This window comes from Triturus cristatus, chromosome 6 (genome assembly GCF_964204655.1).
Source record: "Triturus cristatus chromosome 6, aTriCri1.1, whole genome shotgun sequence".
Classification (NCBI taxonomy): domain Eukaryota; kingdom Metazoa; phylum Chordata; class Amphibia; order Caudata; family Salamandridae; genus Triturus; species Triturus cristatus.
Window position 1 is genome coordinate 99,155,325 of NC_140589.1, and position 23,742 is coordinate 99,179,066.

Sequence of the window (23,742 nt, forward strand, 5' to 3'; positions counted from 1 at the left end):
AAATAATTTAAACCTTCAAACACAAGGTGCAACTTTATGCACAGGACAATAAACACAGAAGAACACATACGAAAGCACTTTATTTCACAGGTATACAGTTTTCATGCTTTTAGAACACCACATACCTCTCACCAGCTAATTAGGGTCGTGTATCCGACTCACAACATTTCCTTGCCTGCGACCTCTCTCTCTACACAAACAACTACAGCACAGGAAGTAGGAAGGCAATAGGTGGGGCAGTTTATGCAAATTTATGCTGCCAATGTGCCTTGCAGATTCATGCAGGATTTCTAGATCCTTGCTGGATACAAGAGAGTAGGCCTTGTTCCAGATAAACTATCCCTAGCAGGGAAAGTCTGAGCACAGGCACTCTTTTGCTCTTTAGCCCCTGGCCTGGGACTCACCCTCACTTGCTGAGGCGTGAAATTCTGCATACCAACTTTGCACAGAAGGTATGTTTGTGGTTGTTTGGGGATGGGTGGGAGGTCAAGAGCAGGGAAAAGCAGGTCTCCTTCACTACTAGATTCCTCTTCTATGCCTCCCTGCCATTCACTCACTCTGTCTTTGTTTCATTCTCTCCTTCCACAACACTCCTTCTCACTCACTCGCTCTATCACTTGTATTTTTGCCCTTGCTCTGCATTCTATAGTGGAATCATCTCTTGAATGAAGCATCTGAAAATGACGTGACATAAAATTTAAAACCTCCTTATTGGAAACCTAAAACATCACAAGACTTAATGTAACCCATTTCTTTCATAAAAAAGATTTTTAAAGTACCCCACAAAACAAATATAAAACACCACGAGTGCCAGAAGAATATTACATTAACGTTAAAGATAGAATAGGGCAAATGCATTTGCAGTTGAAACTGAAGTTTGGTACTTATTCAGATATTATTTACATTGCCAATTTTTAGCTGAGATTCTAAAGGAACTGAGAGAGAAAATAGAATTCAAGTTTTGTCAGAAGTGGGATTCGAACCCACGCCTCCAGGAGAGACTGCGGCCTTAACGCAGCGCCTTAGACCACTCGGCCATCCTGACCCCATGCTGCTTTTTCATCTAAAGGGTGAGAAAGATATTAGGAACCAAAAAATGCACAGAGCTGAGGCCAATAGTGGCTAGAGCAAGAAAAAAACTCACTGCACTCTTCCAAGAAGACAATCCTATAAGCCACTGCGAGGGAAATGATCATATTTCTCAAGAAAATAATTAGAGTAAACACAGGACTGTCAGAAGTGGGATTTGAACCCACGCCTCCAGAGGAGACTGCGACCTGAACGCAGCGCCTTAGACCACTCGGCCATCCTGACTTTCTTCCTCAGCGTCTTCCAGAGGCCAGACAGCCATGCAGGTGAGGTACTGAAAAGGAATGCCCTCAATCTATTTATCCTATTATATGCACTTCCAACAGATCTTTGAACAATCTGTACAGAGCAGGACCTATGGAGAACTCTTTAGAACTTTGAGGCAAACAAAGAGAAAGTGCTATTCACCAGCCACTTGAACGGCTCAAAGCTGCTTTGAAATTGAGACAATAGCCACCTCTTGGCTGGCTAAAGCAATTTCAACAAGGGATCTCAAAGTCACAACATAGGGTGGAGTATGCAAATTTAAGCAGCCCCTGATCAAAGCCCTAAGGAAATTGCTGTAAGTGTGCTGGAGTCCAGTTGTCTAGCAGATGCATGGCATTCTTCCAAATTTGCAGGGCCCGTCTGGCCAGTGCATACAAGAGCATGACTATTCCAGATGACCTCTTACATGGGTCCTATGCTCATTTGGTAAGGATTGCGCTTTGTCAGCAAGACGTTATAGAACCTAAATATATGAGAAACCCCATCTCTCTTGACAAGAGGAGAACGGAATAACGTGCCAAGTGAAGACCAACAGATGCAACTTCCATCAGATGTTAACCTGATAAAGGAGATTAAATCTCCAAAAGGCATGTCAGAAGTGGGATTCGAACCCACGCCTCCAAAGGAGACTGTGGCCTAAACACAGCGCCTTAGACCTCTCGGCCATCCTGACAGTATAGGCTTTTAAGAAATGAATAAAAGTTACTCAGAAACGTCTACCTCCATGCAAGCCTGAAATAATTTAAACCTTCAAACACAAGGTGCAACTTTATGCACAGGACAATAAACACAGAAGAACACATACGAAAGCACTTTATTTCACAGGTATACAGTTTTCATGCTTTTAGAACACCACATACCTCTCACCAGCTATTTAGGGTCCTGTATCCGACTCACAACATTTCCTTGCCTGCGACCTCTCTCTCTACACAAACAACTACAGCACAGGAAGTAGGAAGGCAATAGGTGGGGCAGTTTATGCAAATTTATGCTGCCAATGTGCCTTGCAGATTCATGCAGGATTTCTAGATCCTTGCTGGATACAAGAGAGTAGGCCTTGTTCCAGATAAACTATCCCTAGCAGGGAAAGTCTGAGCACAGGCACTCTTTTGCTCTTTAGCCCCTGGCCTGGGACTCACCCTCACTTGCTGAGGCATGAAATTCTACATACCAACTTTGCACAGAAGGTATGTTTGTGGTTGTTTGGGGATGGGTGGGAGGTCAAGAGCAGGGAAAAGCAGGTCTCCTTCACTACTAGACTACTCTTCTATGCCTCCCTGCCGTTCACTCACTCTGTCTTTGTTTCATTCTCTCCTTCCACAACACTCCTTCTCACTCACTCGCTCTATCACTTGTATTTTTGCCCTTGCTCTGCATTCTATAGTGGAAACATCTCTTGAATGAAGCATCTGAAAATGACGTGACATAAAATTTAAAACCTCCTTATTGGAAACCTAAAACATCACAAGACTTAATGTAACCCATTTCTTTCATAAAAAAGATTTTTAAAGTACCCCACAAAACAAATATAAAACACCACGAGTGCTAGAAGAATATTACATTAACGTTAAAGATAGAATAGGGCAAATGCATTTGCAGTTGAAACTGAAGTTTGGTACTTATTCAGATATTATTTACATTGCCAATTTTTAGCTGAGATTCTAAAGGAACTGAGAGAGAAAACGGAATTCAAGTTTTGTCAGAAGTGGGATTCGAACCCACGCCTCCAGGAGAGACTGCGGCCTTAACGCAGCGCCTTAGACCACTCGGCCATCCTGACCCCATACTGCATTTTCATCTAAAGGGTGAGAAAGATATTAGGAACCAAAAAATGCACAGAGCTTAGGCCAATAGTGGCTAGAGCAAGAAAAAAACTCACTGCACTCTTCCAAGAAGACAATCCTATAAGCCACTGCGAGGGAAATGATCATATTTCTCAAGAAAAAAATTAGAGTAAACAGAGGACTGTCAGAAGTGGGATTTGAACCCACGCCTCCAGAGGAGACTGCGACCTGAACGCAGCGCCTTAGACCACTCGGCCATCCTGACTTGCTTTCCCAGCATCTTCCAGAGGCCAGACAGCAATGCAGGTGAGGTACTGAAAAGGAATGCCCTCAATTTATTTATCCTATTATATGCACTTCCAACAGATCTTTGAACAATCTGTACAGAGCAGGACCTATGGAGAACTCTTTAGAACTTTGAGGCGAACAAAGAGAAAGTGCTATTCACCAGCCACTTGAACGGCTCAAAGCTGCTTTGAAATTGAGACAATAGCCACCTCTTGGCTGGCTAAAGCAATTTCAACAAGGGATCTCAAAGTCACAACATAGGGTGGAGTATGCAAATTTAAGCAGCCCCTGATCAAAGCCCTGAGGAAATTGCTGTAAGTGTGCTGGAGTCCAGTTGTCTACCAGATGAATGGCATTCTTCCAAATTTGCTGGGCCCGTCTGGCCAGGGCATACAAGAGCATGACTCTTCCAGATGACCTCTTACATGGGTCCTATGCTCATTTGGTAAGGATTGCGCTTTGTCAGCAAGACGTTATAGAACCTAAATATATGAGAAACCCCATCTCTCTTGACAAGAGGAGAACGGAATAACGTGCCAAGTGAAGACCAACAGATGCAACTTCCATCAGATGTTAACCTGATAAAGGAGATTAAATCTCCAAAAGGCATGTCAGAAGTGGGAATCGAACCCACGCCTCCAAAGGAGACTGTTGCCTAAACACAGCGCCTTAGACCTCTCGGCCATCCTGACAGTATATGCTTTTAAGAAATGAATAAAAGTTACTCAGAAACGTCTACCTCCATGCAACCCTGAAATAATTTAAACCTTCAAACACAAGGTGCAACTTTATGCACAGGACAATAAACACAGAAGAACACATACGAAAGCACTTTATTTCACAGGTATACAGTTTTCATGCTTTTAGAACACCACATACCTCTCACCAGCTAATTAGGGTCCTGTATCCGACTCACAACATTTCCTTGCCTGCGACCTCTCTCTCTACACAAACAACTACAGCACAGGAAGTAGGAAGGCAATAGGTGGGGCAGTTTATGCAAATTTATGCTGCCAATGTGCCTTGCAGATTCATGCAGGATTTCTAGATCCTTGCTGGATACAAGAGAGTAGGCCTTGTTCCAGATAAACTATCCCTAGCAGGGAAAGTCTGAGCACAGGCACTCTTTTGCTCTTTAGCCCCTGGCCTGGGACTCACCCTCACTTGCTGAGGCGTGAAATTCTGCATACCAACTTTGCACAGAAGGTATGTTTGTGGTTGTTTGGGGATGGGTGGGAGGTCAAGAGCAGGGAAAAGCAGGTCTCCTTCACTACTAGATTCCTCTTCTATGCCTCCCTGCCATTCACTCACTCTGTCTTTGTTTCATTCTCTCCTTCCACAACACTCCTTCTCACTCACTCGCTCTATCACTTGTATTTTTGCCCTTGCTCTGCATTCTATAGTGGAATCATCTCTTGAATGAAGCATCTGAAAATGACGTGACATAAAATTTAAAACCTCCTTATTGGAAACCTAAAACATCACAAGACTTAATGTAACCCATTTCTTTCATAAAAAAGATTTTTAAAGTACCCCACAAAACAAATATAAAACACCACGAGTGCCAGAAGAATATTACATTAACGTTAAAGATAGAATAGGGCAAATGCATTTGCAGTTGAAACTGAAGTTTGGTACTTATTCAGATATTATTTACATTGCCAATTTTTAGCTGAGATTCTAAAGGAACTGAGAGAGAAAATGGAATTCAAGTTTTGTCAGAAGTGGGATTCGAACCCACGCCTCCAGGAGAGACTGCGGCCTTAACGCAGCGCCTTAGACCACTCGGCTATCCTGACCCCATGCTGCTTTTTCATCTAAAGGGTGAGAAAGATATTAGGAACCAAAAAATGCACAGAGCTGAGGCCAATAGTGGCTAGAGCAAGAAAAAAACTCACTGCACTCTTCCAAGAAGACAATCCTATAAGCCACTGCGAGGGAAATGATCATATTTCTCAAGAAAATAATTAGAGTAAACACAGGACTGTCAGAAGTGGGATTTGAACCCACGCCTCCAGAGGAGACTGCGACCTGAACGCAGCGCCTTAGACCACTCGGCCATCCTGACTTTCTTTCCCAGCGTCTTCCAGAGGCCAGACAGCCATGCAGGTGAGGTACTGAAAAGGAATGCCCTCAATCTATTTATCCTATTATATGCACTTCCAACAGATCTTTGAACAATCTGTACAGAGCAGGACCTATGGAGAACTCTTTAGAACTTTGAGGCAAACAAAGAGAAAGTGCTATTCACCAGCCACTTGAACGGCTCAAAGCTGCTTTGAAATTGAGACAATAGCCACCTCTTGGCTGGCTAAAGCAATTTCAACAAGGGATCTCAAAGTCACAACATAGGGTGGAGTATGCAAATTTAAGCAGCCCCTGATCAAAGCCCTAAGGAAATTGCTGTAAGTGTGCTGGAGTCCAGTTGTCTAGCAGATGCATGGCATTCTTCCAAATTTGCAGGGCCCGTCTGGCCAGTGCATACAAGAGCATGACTATTCCAGATGACCTCTTACATGGGTCCTATGCTCATTTGGTAAGGATTGCGCTTTGTCAGCAAGACGTTATAGAACCTAAATATATGAGAAACCCCATCTCTCTTGACAAGAGGAGAACGGAATAACGTGCCAAGTGAAGACCAACAGATGCAACTTCCATCAGATGTTAACCTGATAAAGGAGATTAAATCTCCAAAAGGCATGTCAGAAGTGGGATTCGAACCCACGCCTCCAAAGGAGACTGTGGCCTAAACACAGCGCCTTAGACCTCTCGGCCATCCTGACAGTATAGGCTTTTAAGAAATGAATAAAAGTTACTCAGAAACGTCTACCTCCATGCAAGCCTGAAATAATTTAAACCTTCAAACACAAGGTGCAACTTTATGCACAGGACAATAAACACAGAAGAACACATACGAAAGCACTTTATTTCACAGGTATACAGTTTTCATGCTTTTAGAACACCACATACCTCTCACCAGCTAATTGGGGTCCTGTATCCGACTCACAACATTTCCTTGCCTGCGACCTCTCTCTCTACACAAACAACTACAGCACAGGAAGTAGGAAGGCAATAGGTGGGGCAGTTTATGCAAATTTATGCTGCCAATGTGCCTTGCAGATTCATGCAGGATTTCTAGATCCTTGCTGGATACAAGAGAGTAGGCCTTGTTCCAGATAAACTATCCCTAGAAGGGAAAGTCTGAGCACAGGCACTCTTTTGCTCTTTAGCCCCTGGCCTGGGACTCACCCTCACTTGCTGAGGCGTGAAATTCTGCATACCAACTTTGCACAGAAGGTATGTTTGTGGTTGTTTGGGGATGGGTGGGAGGTCAAGAGCAGGGAAAAGCAGGTCTCCTTCACTACTAGACTCCTCTTCTATGCCTCCCTGCCATTCACTCACTCTGTCTTTGTTTCATTCTCTCCTTCCACAACACTCCTTCTCACTCACTCGCTCTATCACTTGTATTTTTGCCCTTGCTCTGCATTCTATAGTGGAAACATCTCTTGAATGAAGCATCTGAAAATGACGTGACATAAAATTTAAAACCTCCTTATTGGAAACCTAAAACATCACAAGACTTAATGTAACCCATTTCTTTCATAAAAAAGATTTTTAAAGTACCCCACAAAACAAATATAAAACACCACGAGTGCTAGAAGAATATTACATTAACGTTAAAGATAGAATAGGGCAAATGCATTTGCAGTTGAAACTGAAGTTTGGTACTTATTCAGATATTATTTACATTGCCAATTTTTAGCTGAGATTCTAAAGGAACTGAGAGAGAAAATGGAATTCAAGTTTTGTCAGAAGTGGGATTCGAACCCACGCCTCCAGGAGAGACTGCGGCCTTAACGCAGCGCCTTAGACCACTCGGCCATCCTGACCCCATGCTGCTTTTTCATCTAAAGGGTGAGAAAGATATTAGGAACCAAAAAATGCACAGAGCTGAGGCCAATAGTGGCTAGAGCAAGAAAAAAACTCACTGCACTCTTCCAAGAAGACAATCCTATAAGCCACTGCGAGGGAAATGATCATATTTCTCAAGAAAATAATTAGAGTAAACACAGGACTGTCAGAAGTGGGATTTGAACCCACGCCTCCAGAGGAGACTGCGACCTGAACGCAGCGCCTTAGACCACTCGGCCATCCTGACTTTCTTTCCCAGCATCTTCCAGAGGCCAGACAGCCATGCAGGTGAGGTACTGAAAAGGAATGCCCTCAATTTATTTATCCTATTATATGCACTTCCAACAGATCTTTGAACAATCTGTACAGAGCAGGACCTATGGAGAACTCTTTAGAACTTTGAGGCGAACAAAGAGAAAGTGCTATTCACCAGCCACTTGAACGGCTCAAAGCTGCTTTGAAATTGAGACAATAGCCACCTCTTGGCTGGCTAAAGCAATTTCAACAAGGGATCTCAAAGTCACAACATAGGGTGGAGTATGCAAATTTAAGCAGCCCCTGATCAAAGCCCTAAGGAAATTGCTGTAAGTGTGCTGGAGTCCAGTTGTCTACCAGATGCATGGCATTCTTCCAAATTTGCAGGGCCCGTCTGGCCAGTGCATACAAGAGCATGACTCTTCCAGATGACCTCTTACATGGGTCCTATGCTCATTTGGTAAGGATTGCGCTTTGTCAGCAAGACGTTATAGAACCTAAATATATGAGAAACCCCATCTCTCTTGACAAGAGGAGAACGGAATAACGTGCGAAGTGAAGACCAACGGATGCAACTTCCATCAGATGTTAACCTGATAAAGGAGATTAAATCTCCAAAAGGCATGTCAGAAGTGGGATTCGAACCCACGCCTCCAAAGGAGACTGTGGTCTAAACACAGCGCCTTAGACCTCTCGGCCATCCTGACAGTATAGGCTTTTAAGAAATGAATAAAAGTTACTCAGAAACGTCTACCTCCATGCAAGCCTGAAATAATTTAAACCTTCAAACACAAGGTGCAACTTTATGCACAGGACAATGAACACAGAAGAACACATACGAAAGCACTTTATTTCACAGGTATACAGTTTTCATGCTTTTAGAACACCACATACCTCTCACCAGCTATTTAGGGTCCTGTATCCGACTCACAACATTTCCTTGCCTGCGACCTCTCTCTCTACACAAACAACTACAGCACAGGAAGTAGGAAGGCAATAGGTGGGGCAGTTTATGCAAATTTATGCTGCCAATGTGCCTTGCAGATTCATGCAGGATTTCTAGATCCTTGCTGGATACAAGAGAGTAGGCCTTGTTCCAGATAAACTATCCCTAGCAGGGAAAGTCTGAGCACAGGCACTCTTTTGCTCTTTAGCCCCTGGCCTGGGACTCACCCTCACTTGCTGAGGCGTGAAAATCTGCATACCAACTTTGCACAGAAGGTATGTTTGTGGTTGTTTGGGGATGGGTGGGAGGTCAAGAGCAGGGAAAAGCAGGTCCCCTGCACTACTAGACTCCTCTTCTATGCCTCCCTGCCATTCACTCACTCTGTCTTTGTTTCATTCTGTCCTTCCACAACACTCCTTCTCACTCACTCGCTCTATCACTTGTATTTTTGCCCTTGCTCTGCATTCTATAGTGGAAACATCTCTTGAATGAAGCATCTGAAAATGACGTGACACAAAATTTAAAACCTCCTTATTGTAAACCTAAAACATCACAAGACTTAATGTAACCCATTTCTTTCATAAAAAAGATTTTTAAAGTACCCCACAAAACAAATATAAAACACCACGAGTGCTAGAAGAATATTACATTAACGTTAAAGATAGAATAGGGCAAATGCATTTGCAGTTGAAACTGAAGTTTGGTACTTATTCAGATATTATTTACATTGCCAATTTTTAGCTGAGATTCTAAAGGAACTGAGAGAGAAAATGGAATTCAAGTTTTGTCAGAAGTGGGATTTGAACCCACGCCTCCAGGAGAGACTGCGGCCTTAACGCAGCGCCTTAGACCACTCGGCCATCCTGACCCCATGCTGCTTTTTCATCGAAAGGGTGAGAAAGATATTAGGAACCAAAAAATGCACAGAGCTTAGGCCAATAGTGGCTAGAGCAAGAAAAAAACTCACTGCACTCTTCCAAGAAGACAATCCTATAAGCCACTGCGAGGGAAATGATCATATTTCTCAAGAAAAAAATTAGAGTAAACACAGGACTGTCAGAAATGGGATTTGAACCCACACCTCCAGAGGAGACTGCGACCTGAACGCAGCGCCTTAGACCACTCGGCCATCCTGACTTGCTTTCCCAGCATCTTCCAGAGGCCAGACAGCCATGCAGGTGAGGTACTGAAAAGGAATGCCCTCAATTTATTTATCCTATTATATGCACTTCCAACAGATCTTTGTACAATCTGTACAGAGCAGGACCTATGGAGAACTCTTTAGAACTTTGAGGCGAACAAAGAGAAAGTGCTATTCACCAGCCACTTGAACGGCTCAAAGCTGCTTTGAAATTGAGACAATAGCCAACTCTTGGCTGGCTAAAGCAATTTCAACAAGGGATCTCAAAGTCACAACATAGGGTGGAGTATGCAAATTTAAGCAGCCCCTGATCAAAGCCCTAAGGAAATTGCTGTAAGTGTGCTGGAGTCCAGTTGTCTACCAGATGAATGGCATTCTTCCAAATTTGCAGGGCCCGTCTTGCCAGGGCATACAAGAGCATGACTCTTCCAGATGACCTCTTACATGGGTCCTATGCTCATTTGGTAAGGATTGCGCTTTGTCAGCAAGACGTTATAGAACCTAAATATATGAGAAACCCCATCTCTCTTGACAAGAGGAGAACGGAATAACGTGCCAAGTGAAGACCAACGGATGCAACTTCCATCAGATGTTAACCTGATAAAGGAGATTAAATCTCCAAAAGGCATGTCAGAAGTGGGATTCGAACCCACGCCTCCAAAGGAGACTGTGGCCTAAACACAGCGCCTTAGACCTCTCGGCCATCCTGACAGTATAGGCTTTTAATAAATGAATAAAAGTTACTCAGAAATGTCTACCTCCATGCAAGCCTGAAATAATTTAAACCTTCAAACACAAGGTGCAACTTTATGCACAGGACAATAAACACAGAAGAACACATACGAAAGCACTTTATTTCACAGGTATACAGTTTTCATTCTTTTAGAACACCACATACCTCTCACCAGCTATTTAGGGTCCTGTATCCGACTCACAACATTTCCTTGCCTGCGACCTCTCTCTCTACACAAACAACTACAGCACAGGAAGTAGGAAGGCAATAGGTGGGGCAGTTTATGCAAATTTATGCTGCCAATGTGCCTTGCAGATTCATGCAGGATTTCTAGATCCTTGCTGGATACAAGAGAGTAGGCCTTGTTCCAGATAGACTATCCCTAGCAGGGAAAGTCTGAGCACAGGCACTCTTTTGCTCTTTAGCCCCTGGCCTGGGACTCACCCTCACTTGCTGAGGCGTGAAATTCTGCATACCAACTTTGCACAGAAGGTATGTTTGTGGTTGTTTGGGGATGGGTGGGAGGTCAAGAGCAGGGAAAAGCAGGTCTCCTTCACTACTAGACTCCTCTTCTATGCCTCCCTGCCATTCACTCACTCTGTCTTTGTTTCATTCTCTCCTTCCACAACACTCCTTCTCACTCACTCGCTCTATCACTTGTATTTTTGCCCTTGCTCTGCATTCTATAGTGGAAACATCTCTTGAATGAAGCATCTGAAAATGACGTGACATAAAATTTAAAACCTCCTTATTGTAAACCTAAAACATCACAAGACTTAATGTAACCCATTTCTTTCATAAAAAAGATTTTTAAAGTACCCCACAAAACAAATATAAAACACCACGAGTGCTAGAAGAATATTACATTAACGTTAAAGATAGAATAGGGCAAATGCATTTGCAGTTGAAACTGAAGTTTGGTACTTATTCAGATATTATTTACATTGCCAATTTTTAGCTGAGATTCTAAAGGAACTGAGAGAGAAAATGGAATTCAAGTTTTGTCAGAAGTGGGATTCGAACCCACGCCTCCAGGAGAGACTGCGGCCTTAACACAGCGCCTTAGACCACTCGGCCATCCTGACCCCATGCTGCTTTTTCATCTAAAGGGTGAGAAAGATATTAGGAACCAAAAAATGCACAGAGCTGAGGCCAATAGTGGCTAGAGCAAGAAAAAAACTCACTGCACTCTTCCAAGAAGACAATCCTATAAGCCACTGCGAGGGAAATGATCATATTTCTCAAGAAAATAATTAGAGTAAACACAGGACTGTCAGAAGTGGGATTTGAACCCACGCCTCCAGAGGAGACTGCGACCTGAACGCAGCGCCTTAGACCACTCGGCCATCCTGACTTTCTTTCCCAGCATCTTCCAGAGGCCAGACAGCCATGCAGGTGAGGTACTGAAAAGGAATGCCCTCAATTTATTTATCCTATTATATGCACTTCCAACAGATCTTTGAACAATCTGTACAGAGCAGGACCTATGGAGAACTCTTTAGAACTTTGAGGCGAACAAAGAGAAAGTGCTATTCACCAGCCACTTGAACGGCTCAAAGCTGCTTTGAAATTGAGACAATAGCCACCTCTTGGCTGGCTAAAGCAATTTCAACAAGGGATCTCAAAGTCACAACATAGGGTGGAGTATGCAAATTTAAGCAGCCCCTGATCAAAGCCCTAAGGAAATTGCTGTAAGTGTGCTGGAGTCCAGTTGTCTACCAGATGCATGGCATTCTTCCAAATTTGCAGGGCCCGTCTGGCCAGTGCATACAAGAGCATGACTCTTCCAGATGACCTCTTACATGGGTCCTATGCTCATTTGGTAAGGATTGCGCTTTGTCAGCAAGACGTTATAGAACCTAAATATATGAGAAACCCCATCTCTCTTGACAAGAGGAGAACGGAATAACGTGCGAAGTGAAGACCAACAGATGCAACTTCCATCAGATGTTAACCTGATAAAGGAGATTAAATCTCCAAAAGGCATGTCAGAAGTGGGATTCGAACCCACGCCTCCAAAGGAGACTGTGGTCTAAACACAGCGCCTTAGACCTCTCGGCCATCCTGACAGTATAGGCTTTTAAGAAATGAATAAAAGTTACTCAGAAACGTCTACCTCCATGCAAGCCTGAAATAATTTAAACCTTCAAACACAAGGTGCAACTTTATGCACAGGACAATGAACACAGAAGAACACATACGAAAGCACTTTATTTCACAGGTATACAGTTTTCATGCTTTTAGAACACCACATACCTCTCACCAGCTATTTAGGGTCCTGTATCCGACTCACAACATTTCCTTGCCTGCGACCTCTCTCTCTACACAAACAACTACAGCACAGGAAGTAGGAAGGCAATAGGTGGGGCAGTTTATGCAAATTTATGCTGCCAATGTGCCTTGCAGATTCATGCAGGATTTCTAGATCCTTGCTGGATACAAGAGAGTAGGCCTTGTTCCAGATAAACTATCCCTAGCAGGGAAAGTCTGAGCACAGGCACTCTTTTGCTCTTTAGCCCCTGGCCTGGGACTCACCCTCACTTGCTGAGGCGTGAAAATCTGCATACCAACTTTGCACAGAAGGTATGTTTGTGGTTGTTTGGGGATGGGTGGGAGGTCAAGAGCAGGGAAAAGCAGGTCTCCTGCACTACTAGACTCCTCTTCTATGCCTCCCTGCCATTCACTCACTCTGTCTTTGTTTCATTCTCTCCTTCCACAACACTCCTTCTCACTCACTCGCTCTATCACTTGTATTTTTGCCCTTGCTCTGCATTCTATAGTGGAAACATCTCTTGAATGAAGCATCTGAAAATGACGTGACATAAAATTTAAAACCTCCTTATTGTAAACCTAAAACATCACAAGACTTAATGTAACCCATTTCTTTCATAAAAAAGATTTTTAAAGTACCCCACAAAACAAATATAAAACACCACGAGTGCTAGAAGAATATTACATTAACGTTAAAGATAGAATAGGGCAAATGCATTTGCAGTTGAAACTGAAGTTTGGTACTTATTCAGATATTATTTACATTGCCAATTTTTAGCTGAGATTCTAAAGGAACTGAGAGAGAAAATGGAATTCAAGTTTTGTCAGAAGTGGGATTTGAACCCACGCCTCCAGGAGAGACTGCGGCCTTAACGCAGCACCTTAGACCACTCGGCCATCCTGACCCCATGCTGCTTTTTCATCTAAAGGGTGAGAAAGATATTAGGAACCAAAAAATGCACAGAGCTTAGGCCAATAGTGGCTAGAGCAAGAAAAAAACTCACTGCACTCTTCCAAGAAGACAATCCTATAAGCCACTGCGAGGGAAATGATCATATTTCTCAAGAAAAAAATTAGAGTAAACACAGGACTGTCAGAAGTGGGATTTGAACCCACACCTCCAGAGGAGACTGCGACCTGAACGCAGCGCCTTAGACCACTCGGCCATCCTGACTAGCTTTCCCAGCATCTTCCAGAGGCCAGACAGCCATGCAGGTGAGGTACTGAAAAGGAATGCCCTCAATTTATTTATCCTATTATATGCACTTCCAACAGATCTTTGAACAATCTGTACAGAGCAGGACCTATGGAGAACTCTTTAGAACTTTGAGGCGAACAAAGAGAAAGTGCTATTCACCAGCCACTTGAACGGCTCAAAGCTGCTTTGAAATTGAGACAATAGCCACCTCTTGGCTGGCTAAAGCAATTTCAACAAGGGATCTCAAAGTCACAACATAGGGTGGAGTATGCAAATTTAAGCAGCCCCTGATCAAAGCCCTAAGGAAATTGCTGTAAGTGTGCTGGAGTCCAGTTGTCTACCAGATGCATGGCATTCTTCCAAATTTGCAGGGCCCGTCTGGCCAGGGCATACAAGAGCATGACTCTTCCAGATGACCTCTTACATGGGTCCTATGCTCATTTGGTAAGGATTGCGCTTTGTCAGCAAGACGTTATAGAACCTAAATATATGAGAAACCCCATCTCTCTTGACAAGAGGAGAACGGAATAACGTGCCAAGTGAAGACCAACAGATGCAACTTCCATCAGATGTTAACCAGATAAAGGAGATTAAATCTCCAAAAGGCATGTCAGAAGTGGGATTCGAACCCTCGCCTCCAAAGGAGACTGTGGCCTAAACACAGCACCTTAGACCTCTCGGCCATCCTGACAGTATAGGCTTTTAAGAAATGAATAAAAGTTACTCAGAAACGTCTACCTCCATGCAAGCCTGAAATAATTTAAACCTTCAAACACAAGGTGCAACTTTATGCACAGGACAATAAACACAGAAGAACACATACGAAAGCACTTTATTTCACAGGTATACAGTTTTCATGCTTTTAGAACACCACATACCTCTCACCAGCTATTTAGGGTCCTGTATCCGACTCACAACATTTCCTTGCCTGCGACCTCTCTCTCTACACAAACAACTACAGCACAGGAAGTAGGAAGGCAATAGGTGGGGCAGTTTATGCAAATTTATGCTGCCAATGTGCCTTGCAGATTCATGCAGGATTTCTAGATCCTTGCTGGATACAAGAGAGTAGGCCTTGTTCCAGATAAACTATCCCTAGCAGGGAAAGTCTGAGCACAGGCACTCTTTTGCTCTTTAGCCCCTGGCCTGGGACTCACCCTCACTTGCTGAGGCGTGAAATTCTGCATACCAACTTTGCACAGAAGGTATGTTTGTGGTTGTTTGGGGATGGGTGGGAGGTCAAGAGCAGGGAAAAGCAGGTCTCCTTCACTACTAGACTACTCTTCTATGCCTCCCTGCCGTTCACTCACTCTGTCTTTGTTTCATTCTGTCCTTCCACAACACTCCTTCTCACTCACTCGCTCTATCACTTGTATTTTTGCCCTTGCTCTGCATTCTATAGTGGAAACATCTCTTGATTGAAGCATCTGAAAATGACGTGACATAAAATTTAAAACCTCCTTATTGGAAACCTAAAACATCACAAGACTTAATGTAACCCATTTCTTTCATAAAAAAGATTTTTAAAGTACCCCACAAAAGAAATATAAAACACCACGAGTGCTAGAAGAATATTACATTAACGTTAAAGATAGAATAGGGCAAATGCATTTGCAGTTGAAACTGAAGTTTGGTACTTATTCAGATATTATTTACATTGCCAATTTTTAGCTGAGATTCTAAAGGAACTGAGAGAGAAAATGGAATTCAAGTTTTGTCAGAAGTGGGATTCGAACCCACGCCTCCAGGAGAGACTGCGGCCTTAACGCAGCGCCTTAGACCACTCGGCCATCCTGACCCCATGGTGCTTTTTCATCTAAAGGGTGAGAAAGATATTAGGAACCAAAAAATGCACAGAGCTTAGGCCAATAGTGGCTAGAGCAAGAAAAAAACTCACTGCACTCTTCCAAGAAGACAATCCTATAAGCCACTGCGAGGGAAATGATCATATTTCTCAAGAAAAAAATTAGAGTAAACACAGGACTGTCAGAAGTGGGATTTGAACCCACGCCTCCAGAGGAGACTGCGACCTGAACGCAGCGCCGTAGACCACTCGGCCATCCTGACTTGCTTTCCCAGCATCTTCCAGAGGCCAGACAGCCATGCAGGTGAGGTACTGAAAAGGAATGCCCTCAATTTATTTATCCTATTATATGCACTTCCAACAGATCTTTGAACAATCTGTACAGAGCAGGACCTATGGAGAACTCTTTAGAACTTTGAGGCAAACAAAGAGAAAGTGCTATTCACCAGCCACTTGAACGGCTCAAAGCTGCTTTGAAATTGAGACAATAGCCACCTCTTGGCTGGCTAAAGCAATTTCAACAAGGGATCTCAAAGTCACAACATAGGGTGGAGTATGCAAATTTAAGCAGCCCCTGATCAAAGCCCTGAGGAGATTGCTGTAAGTGTGCTGGAGTCCAGTTGTCTACCAGATGAATGGCATTCTTCCAAATTTACAGGGCCCGTCTGGCCAGGGCATACAAGAGCATGACTCTTCCAGATGACCTCTTACATGGGTCCTATGCTCATTTGGTAAGGATTGCGCTTTGTCAGCAAGACGTTATAGAACCTAAATATATGAGAAACCCCATCTCTCTTGACAAGAGGAGAACGGAATAACGTGCCAAGTGAAGACCAACAGATGCAACTTCCATCAGATGTTAACCTGATAAAGGAGATTAAATCTCCAAAAGGCATGTCAGAAGTGGGATTCGAACCCACGCCTCCAAAGGAGACTGTGGCCTAAACACAGCGCCTTAGACCTCTCGGCCATCCTGACAGTATAGGCTTTTAATAAATGAATAAAAGTTACTCAGAAACGTCTACCTCCATGCAAGCCTGAAATAATTTAAACCTTCAAACACAAGGTGCAACTTTATGCACAGGACAATAAACACAGAAGAACACATACGAAAGCACTTTATTTCACAGGTATACAGTTTTCATGCTTTTAGAACACCACATACCTCTCACCAGCTATTTAGGGTCCTGTATCCGACTCACAACATTTCCTTGCCTGCGACCTCTCTCTCTACACAAACAACTACAGCACAGGAAGTAGGAAGGCAATAGGTGGGGCAGTTTATGCAAATTTATGCTGCCAATGTGCCTTGCAGATTCATGCAGGATTTCTAGATCCTTGCTGGATACAAGAGAGTAGGCCTTGTTCCAGATAAACTATCCCTAGCAGGGAAAGTCTGAGCACAGGCACTCTTTTGCTCTTTAGCCCCTGGCCTGGGACTCACCCTCACTTGCTGAGGCATGAAATTCTGCATACCAACTTTGCACAGAAGGTATGTTTGTGGTTGTTTGGGGATAGGTGGGAGGTCAAGAGCAGGGAAAAGCAGGTCTCCTTCACTACTAGACTACTCTTCTATGCCTCCCTGCCGTTCACTCACTCTGTCTTTGTTTCATTCTGTCCTTCCACAACACTCCTTCTCACTCACTCGCTCTATCACTTGTATTTTTGCCCTTGCTCTGCATTCTATAGTGGAAACATCTCTTGAATGAAGCATCTGAAAATGACGTGACATAAAATTTAAAACCTTCTTATTGGAAACCTAAAACATCACAAGACTTAATGTAACCCATTTCTTTCATAAAAAAGATTTTTAAAGTACCCCACAAAACAAATATAAAACACCACGAGTGCTAGAAGAATATTACATTAACGTTAAAGATAGAATAGGGCAAATGCATTTGCAGTTGAAACTGAAGTTTGGTACTTATTCAGATATTATTTACATTGCCAATTTTTAGCTGAGATTCTAAAGGAACTGAGAGAGAAAATGGAATTCAAGTTTTGTCAGAAGTGGGATTCGAACCCACGCCTCCAGGAGAGACTGCGGCCTTAACGCAGCGCCTTAGACCACTCGGCCATCCTGACCCCATGCTGCATTTTCATCTAAAGGGTGAGAAAGATATTAGGAACCAAAAAATGCACAGAGCTTAGGCCAATAGTGGCTAGAGCAAGAATAAAACTCACTGCACTCTTCCAAGAAGACAATCCTATAAGCCACTGCGAGGGAAATGATCATATTTCTCTAGAAAAAAATTAGAGTAAACAGAGGACTGTCAGAAGTGGGATTTGAACCCACGCCTCCAGAGAGGCTGCGACCTGAACACAGCGCCTTAGACCACTCGGCCATCCTGACTTGCTTTCCCACCATCTTCCAGAGGCCAGACAGCCATGCAGGTGAGGTACTGAAAAGGAATGCCCTCAATTTATTTATCCTATTATATGCACTTCCAACAGATCTTTGAACAATCTGTACAGAGCAGGACCTATGGAGAACTCTTTAGAACTTTGAGGCGAACAAAGAGAAAGTGCTATTCACCAGCCACTTGAACGGCTCAAAGCTGCTTTGAAATTGAGACAATAGCCACCTCTTGGCTGGCTAAAGCAATTTCAACAAGGGATCTCAAAGTCACAACATAGGGTGGAGTATGCAAATTTAAGCAGCCCCTGATCAAAGCCCTGAGGAAATTGCTGTAAGTGTGCTGGAGTCCAGTTGTCTACCAGATGAATGGCATTCTTCCAAATTTGCTGGGCCCGTCTGGCCAGGGCATACAAGAGCATGACTCTTCCAGATGACCTCTTACATGGGTCCTATGCTCATTTGGTAAGGATTGCGCTTTGTCAGCAAGACGTTATAGAACCTAAATATATGAGAAACCCCATCTCTCTTGACAAGAGGAGAACGGAATAACGTGCGAAGTGAAGACCAACAGATGCAACTTCCATCAGATGTTAACCTGATAAAGGAGATTAAATCTCCAAAAGGCATGTCAGAAGTGGGATTCGAACCCACGCCTCCAAAGGAGACTGTGGTCTAAACACAGCGCCTTAGACCTCTCGGCCATCCTGACAGTATAGGCTTTTAAGAAATGAATAAAAGTTACTCAGAAACGTCTACCTCCATGCAAGCCTGAAATAATTTAAACCTTCAAACACAAGGTGCAACTTTATGCACAGGACAATGAACACAGAAGAACACATACGAAAGCACTTTATTTCACAGGTATACAGTTTTCATGCTTTTAGAACACCACATACCTCTCACCAGCTATTTAGGGTCCTGTATCCGACTCACAACATTTCCTTGCCTGCGACCTCTCTCTCTACACAAACAACTACAGCACAGGAAGTAGGAAGGCAATAGGTGGGGCAGTTTATGCAAATTTATGCTGCCAATGTGCCTTGCAGATTCATGCAGGATTTCTAGATCCTTGCTGGATACAAGAGAGTAGGCCTTGTTCCAGATAAACTATCCCTAGCAGGGAAAGTCTGAGCACAGGCACTCTTTTGCTCTTTAGCCCCTGGCCTGGGACTCACCCTCACTTGCTGAGGCGTGAAAATCTGCATACCAACTTTGCACAGAAGGTATGTTTGTGGTTGTTTGGGGATGGGTGGGAGGTCAAGAGCAGGGAAAAGCAGGTCTCCTGCACTACTAGACTCCTCTTCTATGCCTCCCTGCCATTCACTCACTCTGTCTTTGTTTCATTCTCTCCTTCCACAACACTCCTTCTCACTCACTCGCTCTATCACTTGTATTTTTGCCCTTGCTCTGCATTCTATAGTGGAAAAATCTCTTGAATGAAGCATCTGAAAATGACGTGACATAAAATTTAAAACCTCCTTATTGTAAACCTAAAACATCACAAGACTTAATGTAACCCATTTCTTTCATAAAAAAGATTTTTAAAGTACCCCACAAAACAAATATAAAACACCACGAGTGCTAGAAGAATATTACATTAACGTTAAAGATAGAATAGGGCAAATGCATTTGCAGTTGAAACTGAAGTTTGGTACTTATTCAGATATTATTTACATTGCCAATTTTTAGCTGAGATTCTAAAGGAACTGAGAGAGAAAATGGAATTCAAGTTTTGTCAGAAGTGGGATTTGAACCCACGCCTCCAGGAGAGACTGCGGCCTTAACGCAGTGCCTTAGACCACTCGGCCATCCCGACCCCATGCTGCTTTTTCATCGAAAGGGTGAGAAAGATATTAGGAACCAAAAAATGCACAGAGCTTAGGCCAATAGTGGCTAGAGCAAGAAAAAAACTCACTGCACTCTTCCAAGAAGACAATCCTATAAGCCACTGCGAGGGAAATGATCATATTTCTCAAGAAAAAAATTAGAGTAAACACAGGACTGTCAGAAGTGGGATTTGAACCCACACCTCCAGAGGAGACTGCGACCTGAACGCAGCGCCTTAGACCACTCGGCCATCCTGACTTGCTTTCCCAGCATCTTCCAGAGGCCAGACAGCCATGCAGGTGAGGTACTGAAAAGGAATGCCCTCAATTTATTTATCCTATTATATGCACTTCCAACAGATCTTTGAACAATCTGTACAGAGCAGGACCTATGGAGAACTCTTTAGAACTTTGAGGCGAACAAAGAGAAAGTGCTATTCACCAGCCACTTGAACGGCTCAAAGCTGCTTTGAAATTGAGACAATAGCCACCTCTTGGCTGGCTAAAGCAATTTCAACAAGGGATCTCAAAGTCACAACATAGGGTGGAGTATGCAAATTTAAGCAGCCCCTGATCAAAGCCCTAAGGAAATTGCTGTAAGTGTGCTGGAGTCCAGTTGTCTACCAGATGCATGGCATTCTTCCAAATTTGCAGGGCCCGTCTGGCCAGGGCATACAAGAGCATGACTCTTCCAGATGACCTCTTACATGGGTCCTATGCTCATTTGGTAAGGATTGCGCTTTGTCAGCAAGACGTTATAGAACCTAAATATATGAGAAACCCCATCTCTCTTGACAAGAGGAGAACGGAATAACGTGCCAAGTGAAGACCAACAGATGCAACTTCCATCAGATGTTAACCAGATAAAGGAGATTAAATCTCCAAAAGGCATGTCAGAAGTGGGATTCGAACCCACGCCTCCAAAGGAGACTGTGGCCTAAACACAGCGCCTTAGACCTCTCGGCCATCCTGACAGTATAGGCTTTTAAGAAATGAATAAAAGTTACTCAGAAACGTCTACCTCCATGCAAGCCTGAAATAATTTAAACCTTCAAACACAAGGTGCAACTTTATGCACAGGACAATAAACACAGAAGAACACATACGAAAGCACTTTATTTCACAGGTATACAGTTTTCATGCTTTTAGAACACCACATACCTCTCACCAGCTATTTAGGGTCCTGTATCCGACTCACAACATTTCCTTGCCTGCGACCTCTCTCTCTACACAAACAACTACAGCACAGGAAGTAGGAAGGCAATAGGTGGGGCAGTTTATGCAAATTTATGCTGCCAATGTGCCTTGCAGATTCATGCAGGATTTCTAGATCCTTGCTGGATACAAGAGAGTAGGCCTTGTTCCAGATAAACTATCCCTAGCAGGGAAAGTCTGAGCACAGGCACTCTTTTGCTCTTTAGCCCCTGGCCTGGGACTCACCCTCACTTGCTGAGGCGTGAAAATCTGCATACCAACTTTGCACAGAAGGTATGTTTGTGGTTGTTTGGGGATGGGTGGGAGGTCAAGAGCAGGGAAAAGCAGGTCTCCTGCACTACTAGACTCCTCTTCTATGCCTCCCTGCCATTCACTCACTCTGTCTTTGTTTCATTCTCTCCTTCCACAACACTCCTTCTCACTCACTCGCTCTATCACTTGTATTTTTGCCCTTGCTCTGCATTCTATAGTGGAAACATCTCTTGAATGAAGCATCTGAAAATGACGTGACATAAAATTTAAAACCTCCTTATTGTAAACCTAAAACATCACAAGACTTAATGTAACCCATTTCTTTCATAAAAAAGATTTTTAAAGTACCCCACAAAACAAATATAAAACACCACGAGTGCTAGAAGAATATTACATTAACGTTAAAGATAGAATAGGGCAAATGCATTTGCAGTTGAAACTGAAGTTTGGTACTTATTCAGATATTATTTACATTGCCAATTTTTGGCTGAGATTCTAAAGGAACTGAGAGAGAAAATGGAATTCAAGTTTTGTCAGAAGTGGGATTTGAACCCACGCCTCCAGGAGAGACTGCGGCCTTAACGCAGCGCCTTAGACCACTCGGCCATCCTGATCCCATGCTGCTGTTTCATCTAAAGGGTGAGAAAGATATTAGGAACCAAAAAATGCACAGAGCTTAGGCCAATAGTGGCTAGAGCAAGAAAAAAACTCACTGCACTCTTCCAAGAAGACAATCCTATAAGCCACTGCGAGGGAAATGATCATATTTCTCAAGAAAAAAATTAGAGTAAACACAGGACTGTCAGAAGTGGGATTTGAACCCACACCTCCAGAGGAGACTGCGACCTGAACGCAGCGCCTTAGACCACTCGGCCATCCTGACTTGCTTTCCCAGCACCTTCCAGAGGCCAGACAGCCATGCAGGTGAGGTACTGAAAAGGAATGCCCTCAATTTATTTATCCTATTATATGCACTTCCAACAGATCTTTGAACAATCTGTACAGAGCAGGACCTATGGAGAACTCTTTAGAACTTTGAGGCGAACAAAGAGAAAGTGCTATTCACCAGCCACTTGAACGGCTCAAAGCTGCTTTGAAATTGAGACAATAGCCACCTCTTGGCTGGCTAAAGCAATTTCAACAAGGGATCTCAAAGTCACAACATAGGGTGGAGTATGCAAATTTAAGCAGCCCCTGATCAAAGCCCTAAGGAAATTGCTGTAAGTGTGCTGGAGTCCAGTTGTCTACCAGATGCATGGCATTCTTCCAAATTTGCAGGGCCCGTCTGGCCAGGGCATACAAGAGCATGACTCTTCCAGATGACCTCTTACATGGGTCCTATGCTCATTTGGTAAGGATTGCGCTTTGTCAGCAAGACGTTATAGAACCTAAATATATGAGAAACCCCATCTCTCTTGACAAGAGGAGAACGGAATAACGTGCCAAGTGAAGACCAACAGATGCAACTTCCATCAGATGTTAACCAGATAAAGGAGATTAAATCTCCAAAAGGCATGTCAGAAGTGGGATTCGAACCCACGCCTCCAAAGGAGACTGTGGCCTAAACACAGCGCCTTAGACCTCTCGGCCATCCTGACAGTATAGGCTTTTAAGAAATGAATAAAAGTTACTCAGAAACGTCTACCTCCATGCAAGCCTGAAATAATTTAAACCTTCAAACACAAGGTGCAACTTTATGCACAGGACAATAAACACAGAAGAACACATACGAAAGCACTTTATTTCACAGGTATACAGTTTTCATGCTTTTAGAACACCACATACCTCTCACCAGCTATTTAGGGTCCTGTATCCGACTCACAACATTTCCTTGCCTGCGACCTCTCTCTCTACACAAACAACTACAGCACAGGAAGTAGGAAGGCAATAGGTGGGGCAGTTTATGCAAATTTATGCTGCCAATGTGCCTTGCAGATTCATGCAGGATTTCTAGATCCTTGCTGGATACAAGAGAGTAGGCCTTGTTCCAGATAAACTATCCCTAGCAGGGAAAGTCTGAGCACAGGCACTCTTTTGCTCTTTAGCCCCTGGCCTGTGACTCACCCTCACTTGCTGAGGCGTGAAATTCTGCATACCAACTTTGCACAGAAGGTATGTTTGTGGTTGTTTGGGGATGGGTGGGAGGTCAAGAGCAGGGAAAAGCAGGTCTCCTTCACTACTAGACTACTCTTCTATGCCTCCCTGCCGTTCACTCACTCTGTCTTTGTTTCATTCTGTCCTTCCACAACACTCCTTCTCACTCACTCGCTCTATCACTTGTATTTTTGCCCTTGCTCTGCATTCTATAGTGGAAACATCTCTTGATTGAAGCATCTGAAAATGACGTGACATAAAATTTAAAACCTCCTTATTGGAAACCTAAAACATCACAAGACTTAATG

General features: G+C 43.5%; 28 non-coding genes across 28 annotated transcripts; all 28 read right to left on the minus strand.

Moving 5' to 3' along the window:
• Window positions 1-962: 962 nt before the first annotated feature.
• On the minus strand, window positions 963-1,045 carry TRNAL-AAG (transfer RNA leucine (anticodon AAG)). The gene has a single exon. It is a non-coding gene; the product is annotated as a tRNA-Leu (tRNA).
• A 186-nt stretch (window positions 1,046-1,231) lies between these two features.
• TRNAL-CAG (transfer RNA leucine (anticodon CAG)) lies at window positions 1,232-1,314 on the minus strand. The gene has a single exon. It is a non-coding gene; the product is annotated as a tRNA-Leu (tRNA).
• A 632-nt stretch (window positions 1,315-1,946) lies between these two features.
• On the minus strand, window positions 1,947-2,029 carry TRNAL-UAG (transfer RNA leucine (anticodon UAG)). The gene has a single exon. It is a non-coding gene; the product is annotated as a tRNA-Leu (tRNA).
• A 1,024-nt stretch (window positions 2,030-3,053) lies between these two features.
• Window positions 3,054-3,136, minus strand: TRNAL-AAG (transfer RNA leucine (anticodon AAG)). Its single transcript has one exon. It is a non-coding gene; the product is annotated as a tRNA-Leu (tRNA).
• A 186-nt stretch (window positions 3,137-3,322) lies between these two features.
• TRNAL-CAG (transfer RNA leucine (anticodon CAG)) lies at window positions 3,323-3,405 on the minus strand. The gene has a single exon. It is a non-coding gene; the product is annotated as a tRNA-Leu (tRNA).
• A 1,739-nt stretch (window positions 3,406-5,144) lies between these two features.
• On the minus strand, window positions 5,145-5,227 carry TRNAL-AAG (transfer RNA leucine (anticodon AAG)). Its single transcript has one exon. It is a non-coding gene; the product is annotated as a tRNA-Leu (tRNA).
• Window positions 5,228-5,413: 186 nt separating this feature from the next.
• TRNAL-CAG (transfer RNA leucine (anticodon CAG)) lies at window positions 5,414-5,496 on the minus strand. The gene has a single exon. It is a non-coding gene; the product is annotated as a tRNA-Leu (tRNA).
• A 632-nt stretch (window positions 5,497-6,128) lies between these two features.
• On the minus strand, window positions 6,129-6,211 carry TRNAL-UAG (transfer RNA leucine (anticodon UAG)). The gene has a single exon. It is a non-coding gene; the product is annotated as a tRNA-Leu (tRNA).
• A 1,024-nt stretch (window positions 6,212-7,235) lies between these two features.
• On the minus strand, window positions 7,236-7,318 carry TRNAL-AAG (transfer RNA leucine (anticodon AAG)). Its single transcript has one exon. It is a non-coding gene; the product is annotated as a tRNA-Leu (tRNA).
• Window positions 7,319-7,504: 186 nt separating this feature from the next.
• On the minus strand, window positions 7,505-7,587 carry TRNAL-CAG (transfer RNA leucine (anticodon CAG)). The gene has a single exon. It is a non-coding gene; the product is annotated as a tRNA-Leu (tRNA).
• A 632-nt stretch (window positions 7,588-8,219) lies between these two features.
• On the minus strand, window positions 8,220-8,302 carry TRNAL-UAG (transfer RNA leucine (anticodon UAG)). Its single transcript has one exon. It is a non-coding gene; the product is annotated as a tRNA-Leu (tRNA).
• Window positions 8,303-9,326: 1,024 nt separating this feature from the next.
• On the minus strand, window positions 9,327-9,409 carry TRNAL-AAG (transfer RNA leucine (anticodon AAG)). Its single transcript has one exon. It is a non-coding gene; the product is annotated as a tRNA-Leu (tRNA).
• A 901-nt stretch (window positions 9,410-10,310) lies between these two features.
• TRNAL-UAG (transfer RNA leucine (anticodon UAG)) lies at window positions 10,311-10,393 on the minus strand. The gene has a single exon. It is a non-coding gene; the product is annotated as a tRNA-Leu (tRNA).
• A 1,024-nt stretch (window positions 10,394-11,417) lies between these two features.
• Window positions 11,418-11,500, minus strand: TRNAL-AAG (transfer RNA leucine (anticodon AAG)). Its single transcript has one exon. It is a non-coding gene; the product is annotated as a tRNA-Leu (tRNA).
• Window positions 11,501-11,686: 186 nt separating this feature from the next.
• On the minus strand, window positions 11,687-11,769 carry TRNAL-CAG (transfer RNA leucine (anticodon CAG)). Its single transcript has one exon. It is a non-coding gene; the product is annotated as a tRNA-Leu (tRNA).
• A 632-nt stretch (window positions 11,770-12,401) lies between these two features.
• TRNAL-UAG (transfer RNA leucine (anticodon UAG)) lies at window positions 12,402-12,484 on the minus strand. Its single transcript has one exon. It is a non-coding gene; the product is annotated as a tRNA-Leu (tRNA).
• A 1,024-nt stretch (window positions 12,485-13,508) lies between these two features.
• Window positions 13,509-13,591, minus strand: TRNAL-AAG (transfer RNA leucine (anticodon AAG)). The gene has a single exon. It is a non-coding gene; the product is annotated as a tRNA-Leu (tRNA).
• A 186-nt stretch (window positions 13,592-13,777) lies between these two features.
• Window positions 13,778-13,860, minus strand: TRNAL-CAG (transfer RNA leucine (anticodon CAG)). The gene has a single exon. It is a non-coding gene; the product is annotated as a tRNA-Leu (tRNA).
• Window positions 13,861-15,599: 1,739 nt separating this feature from the next.
• Window positions 15,600-15,682, minus strand: TRNAL-AAG (transfer RNA leucine (anticodon AAG)). The gene has a single exon. It is a non-coding gene; the product is annotated as a tRNA-Leu (tRNA).
• Window positions 15,683-16,583: 901 nt separating this feature from the next.
• TRNAL-UAG (transfer RNA leucine (anticodon UAG)) lies at window positions 16,584-16,666 on the minus strand. The gene has a single exon. It is a non-coding gene; the product is annotated as a tRNA-Leu (tRNA).
• Window positions 16,667-17,690: 1,024 nt separating this feature from the next.
• Window positions 17,691-17,773, minus strand: TRNAL-AAG (transfer RNA leucine (anticodon AAG)). Its single transcript has one exon. It is a non-coding gene; the product is annotated as a tRNA-Leu (tRNA).
• A 900-nt stretch (window positions 17,774-18,673) lies between these two features.
• TRNAL-UAG (transfer RNA leucine (anticodon UAG)) lies at window positions 18,674-18,756 on the minus strand. Its single transcript has one exon. It is a non-coding gene; the product is annotated as a tRNA-Leu (tRNA).
• Window positions 18,757-19,780: 1,024 nt separating this feature from the next.
• TRNAL-AAG (transfer RNA leucine (anticodon AAG)) lies at window positions 19,781-19,863 on the minus strand. Its single transcript has one exon. It is a non-coding gene; the product is annotated as a tRNA-Leu (tRNA).
• Window positions 19,864-20,049: 186 nt separating this feature from the next.
• On the minus strand, window positions 20,050-20,132 carry TRNAL-CAG (transfer RNA leucine (anticodon CAG)). The gene has a single exon. It is a non-coding gene; the product is annotated as a tRNA-Leu (tRNA).
• Window positions 20,133-20,764: 632 nt separating this feature from the next.
• Window positions 20,765-20,847, minus strand: TRNAL-UAG (transfer RNA leucine (anticodon UAG)). The gene has a single exon. It is a non-coding gene; the product is annotated as a tRNA-Leu (tRNA).
• A 1,024-nt stretch (window positions 20,848-21,871) lies between these two features.
• Window positions 21,872-21,954, minus strand: TRNAL-AAG (transfer RNA leucine (anticodon AAG)). Its single transcript has one exon. It is a non-coding gene; the product is annotated as a tRNA-Leu (tRNA).
• Window positions 21,955-22,140: 186 nt separating this feature from the next.
• On the minus strand, window positions 22,141-22,223 carry TRNAL-CAG (transfer RNA leucine (anticodon CAG)). The gene has a single exon. It is a non-coding gene; the product is annotated as a tRNA-Leu (tRNA).
• Window positions 22,224-22,855: 632 nt separating this feature from the next.
• TRNAL-UAG (transfer RNA leucine (anticodon UAG)) lies at window positions 22,856-22,938 on the minus strand. The gene has a single exon. It is a non-coding gene; the product is annotated as a tRNA-Leu (tRNA).
• Window positions 22,939-23,742: the final 804 nt, after the last annotated feature.